This window comes from Zea mays, chromosome 4, assembly GCF_902167145.1.
Source record: "Zea mays cultivar B73 chromosome 4, Zm-B73-REFERENCE-NAM-5.0, whole genome shotgun sequence".
NCBI lineage: Eukaryota > Viridiplantae > Streptophyta > Magnoliopsida > Poales > Poaceae > Zea > Zea mays.
In genome coordinates, this window is record NC_050099.1 from 161,740,017 (window position 1) to 161,754,365 (window position 14,349).

The 14,349-nt window shown below is 43.4% G+C and overlaps 1 long non-coding RNA gene and 1 pseudogene across 1 annotated transcript; one reads left to right on the plus strand and one right to left on the minus strand.

Annotated features, from left to right (window-relative positions):
- Window positions 1-1,762: 1,762 nt before the first annotated feature.
- LOC109946054 (uncharacterized) lies at window positions 1,763-2,942 on the minus strand. The gene is made up of 2 exons (XR_002269192.1): window positions 2,758-2,942; window positions 1,763-2,474 (listed from the first exon to the last, which is right to left on the minus strand). It is a non-coding gene; the product is annotated as an uncharacterized lncRNA (long non-coding RNA).
- Window positions 2,943-6,966: 4,024 nt separating this feature from the next.
- On the plus strand, window positions 6,967-7,525 carry LOC103653920 (UDP-glycosyltransferase 72B3-like; annotated as a pseudogene).
- Window positions 7,526-14,349: the final 6,824 nt, after the last annotated feature.

The following is a 14,349-nucleotide window of genomic DNA, read 5'->3' on the forward strand; positions in this document are numbered from 1 at the left end:
ATCCAACGCCTGAGATCTGTGCCTGGGCTAGGCAACTTTAGCTGGCTTTAAACCAAAAAAGCCCTTAGACCCTCTCACGCTTTGAGACCCTCTCTTTGAACTTCTATAGTTTTTCAATATGAAAAAACAGATATTCCCTTCGGGACCGTATCGTATGCACAAGGACGGGTCTGTGCACATATGCACATGTGCGATCGTGGCCTTTCTAAGTTGATCCGACGGTGACCAAATTTTTTACATTTTAATCCTCCCGCAGCTGTCCTTGTGCTATAATTTTGTTTTTCAAACACCCCCTCCCTTCCCAGTTCCCACGTTCGTTGGCAGAGAAAGCATCGCCTGTAGGCTGTAACCGCTGCCGCCGCTTCTCGTCGTCGTCTCGGCATCTTCACTCACCAAACGCCGTCACTAACGTCGCGGGGCTCGAGGTTGCTGCGGAATGGTAGCGCCGCCAACGACATGCCCCTGGCCATGGTGGCTTCATGGCGGGTTTAGGGTTCCAGCCGGGTGTGATGGCCGTCATGGTGGCCGGGAACCTTAGCACCTCGTCGAGGTGTCCTGCGGCGTTTGTCAACGAAGTACTGGCGGAGGGTGGCGAGGTCGGAGGCGACGACCGGCAAGGACGCAGGAGGCCACCGGTGAGACTAGAGGCGGTGAGGACGAGCGAAGACGGTTGTTGGCGTGCTTCAATCTGGGAAGAAGGGAAGCGGAGGTGTTTGCAAAAAAAATTGCATTGAAAGAACAGCTGCAGGAGGGTTAAAGTGTAAAAAATTTGGCGACAGTCGGATCGACGTTGAAGGGCTAGGATTGCTCATGTGCATATGTGCACAGACATGTCATGTGTATGGTCCACACATATATAAAACACATACATAAAATATTGTATGAATCCATTAATTAAAACGAATTTAGGACATAGAGAATACTTAGAAAAGCTAAATTTATATGGAAAGCTAAAAAGTCTGGTTTCATGAACTTTTTTATCGTACTAAGTTTGGAAAGCTAATAACATTATCAAAAAACTATTATTGACTCCTCATAATCAAAAGACCAGCAACAACTCTTTCAAAAAAAAACTCCAAAAGCTACGGCTTAAACAAAAAGCACGACACGTGTCTTTTTTGTTTTCTTCTTTTATTACTAGGTGAGTGCCCGTGCGTTGCAACGGCAACATATAATATCACGATGGCTTATGTACAAATGTGTGTTTCATTGTTATAGTACCATGTCCGTACACAATTATATTTAATACCCATAAAAAATATATGTTCTATACACATTTGGATCTTCTATACATATTTAGATCTCGAGATGTCCCATTCCCTTCATCAACAAAATAAGTTCAAGAAATTTTGTTTGAGGCCTAAATGACCTCAGAACAAATGTTTACGTTCTGACAAATATTTTTTAAGATCCTAGAACATAAAAGAACCACAGATTCCAATCTAAAAATCAGCTTGCCGGCATTGACTTGGCTCCACGACGTCGTTGTCACCGCCACACATAAACATCGGTCCTTCGTAGCCGCCACAATATGCACTCCATTTGTGTGCAAAACAACGCAACAAAATGGCCCAACATATAGCAATAAAAGGCAACAATCAAAGACATTTACTGAAAACAATGTTGATGCACTAAACACTTTTGAAAAAAAAGAATGAAGGTAGTAAATGAAATGCATAAACGTTGAGGAATAAAATCAAATTCCCTAGGAGTTGATGGTATATATTACCACTCAACTCAATAAGTGCTTTTGTGCATATCCTACACATCTGTTGTTTCTAGGCAAAGTCAAATTAATAAAGACTAATGGTATTGGTTAGCAGAGATGCAGTAGACCAGTAGAACATTGAAGGAATTAGTCAAAGACCATTTTAAAAATAACTAACAAGATATTGGTTGCAAAGTGAATGCAAGTATAACTGTAGTGAACACATGTCATATTGTAATGGTCATATTGTAATGGTGATTAAGTACGAAATTTCTATCTCAAAATGGATGTAGTAGGAGCAACAAAGATGATTTACTGTTATGCACAACCAGTGCTAGTGAACAAGAATCTAATTGTGCATAGAACATAATGCATGTTAACATAACTTATGGGTTATCAGTTGTTATACCTTGCCAAAGCATGAAGAAGCAAAAGATGACGGAAATGATCAAAGCCACCAGATTCGCAATTGAAGATGCTGGTTTGGAATTATTCATCTTCTCCAATGCCTTCATACGCTCTCCATCCTAGCCCTCTTTAACACCGCAAGCTCCGATAGTTTAGTTCACTGATGAGCTTCTGATCAACAGTGTCTAATGGTGAAGTAGTCGGTGATCTTAGAGGTCATGGCGGCTTCTTTTACCTTTTTTCTTTTCCTTATCAACAACTAATTTATCCAAAATCCCAACCTTGATCTCCCCTTCAGCTTTCATAGGCTCTCCACTTTTAACAGTTGAATCTCGAGAGGGAGAGGAAATATTGTAACCTAAACTTCCATTTGGAAAGGTAGCTTTATTGTGCGTCGTCCAGGGGACAGATAAATCAAATAAATAAAAATCGATTTGGACTTGTGATAAGGAAATTCTAAAGGTTACATATAGCAATCACATAAGACAACAAACTCAATTGGACTTGTCCTGAGAGCAGTAATTCAAAAGACAATTCTATTAAATGAAAGCCATGCATATTTGAACAAAAATAAAATAGCACAAGGCCTAACACAATTCAGGAATTATCAAGCAGGAAGGGAAGAGAAAGAGCAAGCAAACCTGTTTGAATAATTACAAAATTGTGTTGGAATTCCCTGCCAATTTCTGATTAGACCCAGATGGCTTTTACAATGAGATAATCACAAAGAAGACAAACAGGTAAAGCAGATTCCGGTTACTCAAGTGAAGAAGTTAGCCTAGTCAAAAGTAATAATTCAAAACTGGCATGCATGTATGTTTCTATAGAAGAAAAAAAACCTCAGTAATGTCATAAGCTTGTTGAACCCAAGGATATCCATTAGAGGAAGTGCCCATGGAGGTGGCAACCAGTTGTTAGGTACATCTTCTCAAACGTTAACATTCAAGTGGACCATTCCCACTTCACAAAAAAATCATAAGCAGTAAACAAAATAGAGGGATTTGTTTCTCTAATGTTTCTGATGGATGAATATATAGTAGTCAGATAAAAAAAGATGCAATGAACTCACATGAGTTTGACTTTCAATTATATGAACTTCACAGATGCTACTCTTCTTTGGTCTCACGGCGCACTGGCTAATATCGCCAGGTTCAAGATAGCAGTGCACTGTGCACATCCTTCAAAGAGCAGAATTCATATCCACTGACTGGATTAATATAGTACTACACAGATAAAAAGAATCAGAGGCCAAAAGAGCTAGCTCACTGGAAAATAAACAAAGCAATGTGATTGCGGCTAGTGGTGGTGACTTGAAGTTAGAAGGGATAAGAACAAAGAATGGATTGCATGCTAAATGCAAAAAGGAACTATCCAAGGGCCATATGCAACAGGTAGAAGCCTTGCGAAAATACCATCACACCTTGCGAAAAAATATTCATTATTCAGTAACAAGGTAAACCGAAACATGAATATAGCCAAGCATACCATACGAATAGTGCCACAGGGAACTTAGAGTGATCAGACATTGACTGGTAGATGTTCGGAAATACTGAATGCCCAGAGTAGAAAAATCCATAAATACCAATGGTAAAGGGCATGCCACTCCAGTTTACTACCTTCCCAGTTAAATGGAAGCATGTACCATCAGTAGCACCAACTAAACCAACGGACAGGAATACAAGAAGAGTTGCCATCACACCACTCGCTGCATGCATAATAATTAGTTAAAACCATGCAGAGTCACTTGATCCTTATTTTAGTAATACTAATAATACTGTGCAAAAAAACAAATTATTAACAGTCAGATCTGAAAGGTACGAGAGTACTCGAAGATCTCGCGACCATACTGTTGGTAAGACTAAAATAGCAGTTAACACTCCAAGAAAATGTTTCTTTGGAGACGGCATCTTTGGACTACAGATGTATTGGGCAACCAATAAGGTAATCTACCATCAGCTTCGTTCCCCTGTAGTGGCACCAAAACTCAAAATCCCAAATTGATTTTATATCGATGACACACCTGACACCTGTTGTAAACAGAATATACTTGGGCTCAAATTATTTTAGCTTTAGGACATCATTTATGGCCTCAATCACCTGATAAAAAACAGCAGTCCCCTCTGATTTAAAAGCATGCCAGTGCAAAAGACATTTGTAAATGATACGTGTTGCAATATGTTTGCCATCCTTATATGCTAAATTTTCTTAGATGCATCTCAATAAAATTTCATGATTTTTCTGCATGAAACAATAGCAAATATGAGATGCCTAAAAATTCTTTATATACCATCATGGCCGGTTATAAAAAATTAGTGATGTCATGTGAGAAGTCTTCACATGAATTTGAAAATGAAACACATCTATAACTTAAAATCTAGAGCATAGATGAATTTACCCCATGCCTTTCAACAGGCAACCTCGATCTCCTTGATGTACTTAAAGTCTGTGGAAGAGAAGCCAAATATTTTGTAGTTGTTGGGCTATTAAATTTTCAAGACAAAAAATACAGAATATCTTGCAAAGACCAAAGCAAGTATTCAGATATCAAAATGTCCTATTCTTCAGAGATCCGACACAGCATACAGCCAAGCGTGTGTACAATGTGGTCAAAGAGAAAGAATGTGCAGTGTGTGTACGTATCTTCCCCAGGATGGAGCATTGGTCTTTGAAAGGCATCGAGGCATGGTCGGCCAGCACATTGGACATCGCCGGAGCGTCGATCCTGACCCATTCCCTGACGAAGTGGCTGGACAGGTAATCAAACAACAGCAAAATGCAGGCTCTCATCAACAATGACAATAGGAAAAGCGATGCAGGAAGAAATAAAATTGACAGCTTGAACATGCCAGCGTTGTCGCCAATGTCTGAATAGTTCATTCGTCTAGGCTTTCAACTTGCGGGTGTTGGTGGTGGAAATACTCACACTGTTACAGATAGAGCAGCTGATTATGATCCACATCTACCCACAAACTGCGAAAAAAGAAGGGACGAACTGAACGGATAAAATACACAAAACAGAACAGGTAATTTCCAATAAAACATCCATTCCCATGTGCAAGAAAATTCATTGACTAAATTTCTTTGGCTTGACACATAAGAAATGTCGTCCTTCCATGGTTTTTGCCATCTGCTAGAAACAAAGAAAAGCTACCACTCACTGAAAGTCTGAAACCAAATTCAGATCACAACTAAAGGACCGTCTCAAGGTTATGCTACCTGGACATAGAACATACCATGCGACTTGCTTCTGTGGGATATAAACATAATCTATGTCATGACCAGAAATCAGATGACACTAAGTTTCTCAACTATAATCAATTGACGATATCACTTCATCACCGGTTCCAACACTCTTGTACCCATACTATAAGTACTACATTCCTAGTATCATGCAGACATAATATGAGTTTAATAACATCCTTTTTAATGTATAGTTCATATATATGCTAGACCTGACATCGTCATTCAATACTAATTCACAAAGTACAATTCAGTTTGTTATGTATTTTATCCAAACAAGATGATATCTCAAATGGTCATAGAATGGAATTGCTGGTAATATTAAGTCAAAGTGATCAAAATAGCAAACCTGAACATTTCTTTCCTCCATTAGAATCTCATTCGCCTTCTCAAACAAAACCCTTGTACCACATAAATTGCAGTGGATCGAAGCCTCCAATTCATTACTACAAATCATCACAATCTTGAACTGAAGAGGAGGGTTAACGGACTGTTAGAAACATCCATTCCCATCCAGTATTTCCATTCGGTACAGTAAATAATCGTAATACTCAACTGAAGCCAAATAATTAGCTGTCTATCAGAAACATGCTCCCATCCAATGTACTGCTTTCCTAGTGATAAGGCGAACAGAACAGTCGCTACAAGTATTTAGTTTTCAATTTCAGTTCGACATTATGCACATGCATATACCTGTTAAGATGTTTAAAATTCAAGTTATATCATGGCGATATGTAAATCAATGAAGTATTGATGTAGAAATCAAATAAATGAGGCAATGCAGCTTTACTGAAACTGGAATTTTAGACCAACGTGCTGACTACTGAACAAGAAAAAATGAACTGTATGAATAAATCATGCTACAAAAGTTGTGATGTCCAGGAGCCCCGTGTTCTTGTCTGACAGGTCCTCGAAGACTTCCTTGCAGATCCTTTCAATGTCAGACTTGCCTGCAAAGTGAACTCATTGTTAGGATGGACAAACTCGATGTGACGATATTCCATTTCTCATGAGCAGATCACAGAAGAGAAACGAAAAGGTTGCAGAAATGGCGATAGCTAGACATGTGTGTGCAAGGCAGGGAGACATGGTTTACCACGTGCTCTATCCCACGCGTGGCCAAAGAAGCTAGACTTCTTGGACGAGGACGAGGACATTGCCGTGAGCATGACCGTGTAGGCATGGGAGTCGTGGGCCACACTGGAGGAAAGAGCGTGTAGTGCCACTGGCCACCACTCACCAGCGAGGCGACAGGCATGGTCCGCGAGACAACGTTCCTGCTAGGCATTTCGCCGAGCAACTACAGCACCATCTCAAGGCGGCTGGTCTTGGCGTACGCATCCAAAAGTGTCATGGAGATGAACAAAGACGACAGGGAGGAGGGTGTTGCTAGCTCGCGAGGGCGAGGGCGCCGTGGAGCTTGAGGAAGATGAGGCGTCATGGAGCTCATGAGTCATGACTGAGAAGTATGCACGCTCGCTCCCGGCGCTCGCGAGCCTGCTCGTGGAGTTCCGCGACACCACCCACCTTGTCGCGTTCGGGCCAACCAGTTCAGGACGACCTCCTTCGCCACCGCACGCGACATTGTCGTGTCCGCGCGGTGCCTCTTCATGCCCATGAACCTCCACATGCTCTCGCTCGTCGTCCACCTCTCCGAGCTGGCTGCCTCCTTGCCCGGCGAGTTCGGAGACCTGGCCGAGCCGGTGCGTCTACCCGGCTGTGTGCCCATCCTAGGGCTCGACATCGTCTCGTCGCTCCAGGACCGGTTCGACCCATCGTACGTGGTGATGCTGCACCTCGTCGTGCACTGCCGCGAAGCCGCCGAAGCCATCCTCGTCAACTCCTTCGACGCTATCAAGCCTGAGGCCGTCGAGGTTCTGCGCCATCCAGCAAAGTCCGGCGGGCCACCAGTGTACCCTATCGACCCAGATCCTTTAGGCCGAGCCCAACGACGGCGGCAGCGTCGATGTCCATTTCCTCCAACGCGAAGAAGCGGAGCGTCGGGAGCGCGGTGACGGCGGCAAAGAGGTGTCGTGGGGGAGGAAGAAGTGGGGCGGGGGCGACCTCCTCGCAGCCGCGGGATGGGAGATCTGGTGGTGACTTGCAAGTGGAGCTACAGGGAGAGGGAGTGCGAGAGCGAGAGCGATGAGATGGTGGATGATGAGGACAACAATGACGTACTCCACAGCCGCCTCGGACTCCTGGATCTAGAGGAGCATTGCTCCTCCTTGGAGTCGACGCAGGTGCCTCCGCCTCGACCGCCGCACGAGCACGCGCCAAGCCAATTGGAGAGGGAGTGCGAGGGCGCGGGATGGCGGATCTGCTCGATCTCAAGACTTGGCGGGCGCGGCGGACGGGATTGACGAAGGCGCACGGGGCGGGGCAGGAGATCGTGCGGCGGTCCAGGGGCGCTGTGCCGCTGTCGGCGCGGGAGTGGGGACGCACGGGCGGGGGCACGGTGGACGCCCACGTTACCTCCGAGTAGTAGAGATTTCTACCTGCAGGGCGTCTCACTTTCGAATTTCGATTGACTGCAAGCGAGTGTGGGTGGCATCCCTATCGTGAGCACCAGTAGATCGGGCATATGATTGTATATTTACACTATTTTACTTTGCAAACTGTAATGTTTATATAATGAAGTTTGAAATAGAATATATGACAGATCTGCTGAAGATATTCTACGAAGTGTTGCAACCACACGAGTCTATATTTATTGTTAGGATCATATCGATGAGATGGAATAGATAAGGCTCCTAGAGACAACCTAAAAAATATTGTAACCACACGTGTCTATATTTATTGTCACGATCATATAGATTTCTTATCTACAACAATACTCTAGTGCACATATTTTATTATCAACTAATAATCACTTCAGTGACACATCAGCTTTTAATGGACTTTTATTTAACATAAAAGACATAACTCTTTTGCGATAGACATAGCAACTCTTGGACAAACCCTAGATTGCACATTCTTGTTTAGTTTTTTTGCATAGTTTTGTTTAGGAGAATTATTTGAGGCCTAGATTAGAAAGAATTTTAGAAGTCCTAATTCACCCCCTCTTAGGTGTTTGTGTTCCTTTCAAAAATTAATTTTGTAATTAGAAACTTGATAAATGTGTTTTGGATTTATTTTCTACTAAAATATGACAACACACACACACATATATATATATATATATATATATATATATATATATATATATATATATATATATATATATATATATATATATATATATATATATATATATATATATATATATATATATATATATATATAAGAGTGTCACTATCGATTGAGGTGTCCAATATTCAATTGATCAAAATACATGTACCATCTCTTTTATCTTTTTTCACTCTATCTTATTGTTCATCACGTCTCCTTGTGAGATTTAGCGATGTTCTATATGGTCTTACCGATCTGAAGACAACCGCATGTGCCCCTCCTCATCGAGAGGTGTTCGAGAGTCTATCAGACAAATAATAGGATCAACATTGAATTAATCAGTATCTAAATCAGTTGTATTGGTTCACTACGTTCCTCGCTACATTCAAGGTAGTGTGTCAATCATGGACGTGCTGGTTTTTGCTGGTGTGTGATTCGAATCTCTTCGTGTGTTCAAAAAAACTATTTTTGGTAGCACGAGTTAAAACCATATGTAGCAAGCTGCGATCTGACCGTCAGCTATGAAAAAAAAAATATTATAGGTTGTAAAACTTTATAAAATATTTTATTATTTAGATGAAACGATTATAAAATATGCTTTTCTGTTTATCTCCTTCGAAAAAATTGTGAAACAACACTTGTTTCCATTCATTCCGGAAAATGAAAATCAACAAGAATTGTGAAACAACACTTGTTTCCATACACTGGTTTTTGAAGATATCACGGTATTTTATACATGTGGTGTTTGTTTGTGTTACAAAATACTTTGTTTTCAAAATCATAGTATTGTGAATGTCAATGTATTTTTGGAGTATTTATAACTCCACTCCAACAGTCCAACCCAAAGTTTTCATCACTTGACTAGCTTCGTATATAATACTATAGTTTTAGATGATGTTTCCAAACACATGTTACAATACTACAATTTTGAATGCTGTAAAAAATACCATAGTTTTGTCATGATATTTGAATACCGTAGTATTCAAAAAAATACCATAGTTTAGTACTACACAAGAACAAAAACAATTGTTTTTTTTAAATAGATTTAGAATTTTTTTTGTTTGGATGGCTTCCTCCTTTTTGACAAGCTCAACATATGTGTGGCGTTACCATTCTATAAAGCCAACTAAAGTGGAGTTTGAAATAGAGAGTGAGATCGAGAGTGTAATAGGTAGTCTGCCAGAGATAGCCTAAAACATTGTTATACAAGCGAAAACGCACCGTGGACGTTCACCCTTTTTGGACCAGAATATCTTTCATTTCCTAAAAGGAGGAATAGATAATGTACATTATATTATATATGGCTCTAACCTTGAAATAGACTAACTATGAATCATAAAGAATCGTAAGATAGTCTTAAGAGTGGAACAAACAACTTGCCTAAAGTGCAAAACAACACAAGAAAGTAGCTGCAGCGATCATTAGGCGTACTGTCTTCGTCTAAAGGCAACTAAAGCGCCCTCAGCACACCAAGGATTAGGGAGATTCCGTTGGGTCTCAACGCTCTTTCCGAGGAGATGCCTTCTGTGCAGAGCTGACTCAGCTGGCCTAGCGTGTCCACCACTAATCTATGGTCCAACCTTCACTTTTGAGCCACACCTTTCACAAAATAGGTTGGTAGTAGTGTCTAATTCGTATAACACCTACTCCATACGTTCCAAAATATTTGTCGTTCTCACTTTTCGAGAAGTTAATCATTTTTAACTTTAGCTAAATATATAAAAATATTAGAGCATCTCCAAGAGACTCTTTATTTTTGGCTCTCTATTTGACTCTTTATTTGTCTCTCCATAAATATTAAACTCTATATATAACATCTCATTCCAACAGACTCTCCAACATACAATTTAGCTTGGCTAGGGAGAGTTGCTAGCCAAATTTGGCTAGTGAGGGAGTTAATTTAAAGAGCCAGATAGCTTAGCAAGTTAAATAACTAGTCTGTTGAAGAGCTATTATGCTATTAAGTAGCTAAAATTTAGCTTGACAAGCTATTTAGCTAATCTCTTCGAGATGCTCTTACTCCCTCTGTTTTAAAATAGTATTCGGTTTAGCTCTAGATTTTTATGTCTCTATTCAACTAGATGATGATGAATATAGAAACATATACCGTCTGATTGGTTGGTCGCATTGTTTCGTCCTAGGTCACTGCGTGTATTGACTTTATCTAAGCATTTGTTTGGTTGTCTATACATTTGGAGCATGAGTTACACGAGTGCATGCAAAACAAATCATTTTGAAGCCCTTTGGCTACATCCACTCATACGATAAAAATACCCGTTTTCGGTCAGCCTAGATCAGGCAAGCGTGGGTCTACTCATCCAGCTAACCAATCAGCAAGAACGAATTTTATTGTGGGACGCAGGAAGTAATATTTATAATACATGAATAATATCACTAGATAGATATTTAAATCTATTTTTATAGTAACATTATTTGAAGATACAAATGTTGCTAATATTTTTTTTATAAATCTAGTCAAACTTAAGTCATGGATATCATAGCAACAAACATTTTGGAATGGAAAGGTCAAGTTATTAGTTCATTAGATACTAAACTAAATTTATATGACTATATACAATATCAACGACGACAAACGATAAAAATGTGGCACCCATCAGTCTCGTCCATTCTCTGGCTACCCGACAGCATGAACTTATCTGATTAGTGAGACAAACTATAGTCTATTACAGGTTAGTTAAAGTTGAAGACCAGAGCTAGTGCTGCTAATTGATTACACTTATCCACAGCCGCGTGTGACAAGGGACGGATGGAGCTGTAGACCAGATAGCATGCTTTGGGGCGAGACGTGACAGCCAGGGAAGAAGTTTAGCTGAGGACACGCTGACGACTGCATTAGATCAGTAATCCAGCATTTATTTTTTTTCGCCCATAGGCCTAGGCGATAGAACTCTGAGCCAATTGAGACATCTTTAGCACGCCCTTAATACACTACTGAAATCATGTTCTTTGCCAAGTGTCTAAGACACTCGGCAAAAGCCATTTTGCAATCATTAAAATTAGTGTTACACTCGGTAAATAATACTCAGCAAACATTTTATCGGCAAAATATTCTTTGCCGAATACTTTTTCTCAGACACTCGGCAAAGATTTTGCCGAGTGTCGATAAGAACTCAACAAAGAAAAGCACTCAGCAAATTAAAAATCGCAAAACACCCTGAAAAAACAGCAAAACATTTTTAAAATTATGGGAACAGCTCTCCAACCACTATCCATTACTATACCCATCATCATATCGTTTTTCACTATTATTTTGAACCAAATTTATATTATATGTTTTGTGAATGGTAAGATTCGAACTCGCAACCTCTCTCTCGCGTATACCCTCCTCTACCACTACACTGCTGTCGGGGACCATAATTAGGGGTACCCACAAGACCCCTAAATCTCAGCTGGTAACCCCCATCAGCACAAAGCTGCAAAGGCCTGATGGGTGCGATTAAGTCAAGGATCGGTCCATTCAAGGGACATGATCGTGCCTCGCCCGAGCCTAGCCTCGGGCAAGGGAAGCCGACCCCGGAGAACCTACGTCTCGCCCGAGGATCCCCCTCCAGCAACGGGCACACTATCGGCTCGCCCGAGGCCCAGTTAGAGATGGCAACAGGTACAAACCCGCTGGGTTTTGCCGTCCCAAACCCGTACCCGTGAAAAATATCTGTGCCCATTAAAAAACCCGTACCCATGACGGGTTTGAGATTTTGCCCAAACCCGTACCCATCGGGTTAGCGGGTACCCATGGGTTACCCGCGGGTTTCATCTCTAATATACTTGTTCTTCTCATAATCAATAGGTATCGTAATGACTGATGATATCATGATCCAAAATCTATGTAATGAACAACGAGTTCATGATTTAATATAAAAATTATTAGTAGAGAAAATGAAATACAAATAATAAGTTGTATAATTAAGTGACCTTGCACTAAGTTATCCATCCACCACATATATAACACTAGTAAAATCTATAATAGCAAGCAAGCAACACTCTCACCGACTACCAATACATTCACCAATTGATAAAAATTATGAAGTAAATAAGGAATAACAAGTTTGTTGTTCGTTTATAAAATAAAATGACAATATGCACTAGGTTTGGTCGGGTTTAAAAAACCCACGGGTTCACGGGTTTGGGTACTATAGGAACAAACCCGTACCCATAAACCCGCTGGGTATAGATTTATGCCCATTAACAAACCCATGGGTATGAAAATTGACCAAACCCGTACCCTAATAGGGTAAAAACACATCGGGTTTCGGGTTTCGGGTACCCATTGCCATCTCTAGGCCCAGTCTTCACCGAGAAGCAACCTTGGCCACATCGCCACGCCGACCGACCAAATCGCAGTGGCATTTAATGCAAAGGTGGCCTGACACCTTTATCCTGACGCACGTCCTCCAGTCGACAGAGCCGAAGTGACCGCAGTCACTTCGCCGGTCTACTGACCGGTCTGACAAGAGGACAGCGCCGCCCGCACCGCTCCGACTGCTGAGCCACTCGACAGAGTGAGGCTGACAGCAGCCAAGGCCGGCCTCGGGCGTCATAGGAAACTCCGCCTCGCCCGACCCCAGGGCTCGGACTCGGGCTCAGCCCCAGAAGACGGCGAACTCCGCTCCGCCCGACCCAGGGCTCGGACTCGGGCTCAGCCCCGGAAGACGGCGAACTCCGCTCCGCCCGACCCAGGGCTCGGACTCGGGCTCAGCCCCGGAAGACGGCGAACTCCGCTCCGCCCGACCCAGGGCTCGGACATGGGCTCAACCCCGGAAGACGGCGAACTCCGCTCCGCCCGACTCAGGGCTCGGACTTGGGCTTAGCCCCAGGAGACGACAGACTCCGCTTCGCCCGACCCCAGGGCTCAGACTCAGCCCTGGCCTCAGCCGACGGTCTCTGCCTCGCCCGACCCAGGGGCTCGGACTCGACCACGGCCACGGAAGACAGACTCGACCTCGACCTCGGAGGAGCCTCCACATCGCCCAACCTGGGGCGTGGACCGACCACGTCGACAGGAGGCGCTATCATTACCCTACCCCGAGCTGACTCAGGCTACGGGGAACAAGACCGGCGTCCCATCTGGCTCGCTCCGCTAGATAGGCAATGATGGCGCCCCGCATGCCCTGTGACGACGGCGGCTCTCAACCCCCTTACGGAAGCAAGAGGACGTCAGCAAGGACTCGACAGCCCCAACAGCTGTCCTCTCGCCAGGCTCCAGCACTCCTCCGACGGCCACGACACCACACGAACCGGGTGCCAAAACCTCTCCGGATGCCACGACGGCATGTACTTAGGGCGCTAGCTCTCCTCCGCTAGACACGTAGCACTCTGCTACACCCCCCATTGTACACCTGGATCCTCTCCTTACGCCTATAAAAGGAAGGACCAGGGCCCTCTTACAGAGGGTTGGCCCGCGCGGAGAAGGACGGGACGGCGCTCGCGCAAGGCCGCTCGCTCCCACTCCCGCGTGGACGCTTGTATCCCCCTACTGCAAGCGCACCCGACTCAGGCGCGGGGCTAACACGAAGGCCGCGGGATCCGCTCTCTCACGCCTGCCTCCCTCCGGCTGCTTCCTTCCCCCCTTCGCGTTCCGCCTCGCGTCGACCCATCTGGGCTGGGGCACGCGGCGACAATTCACTCGTCGGTCCAGGGACCCCCCGGGTTTCGAAACACCGACAGTTGGCGCGCCAGGTAGGGGCCTGCTGCGTGTTGACGAATAGCTTCCCGTCAAGCTCTAGATGGGCAGTCTCCAGCAACCTTTCCAGCCCGGGACGGTGCTCCGTTTCGGGAATCTTGAGTTCATGTCCCTCGACGGC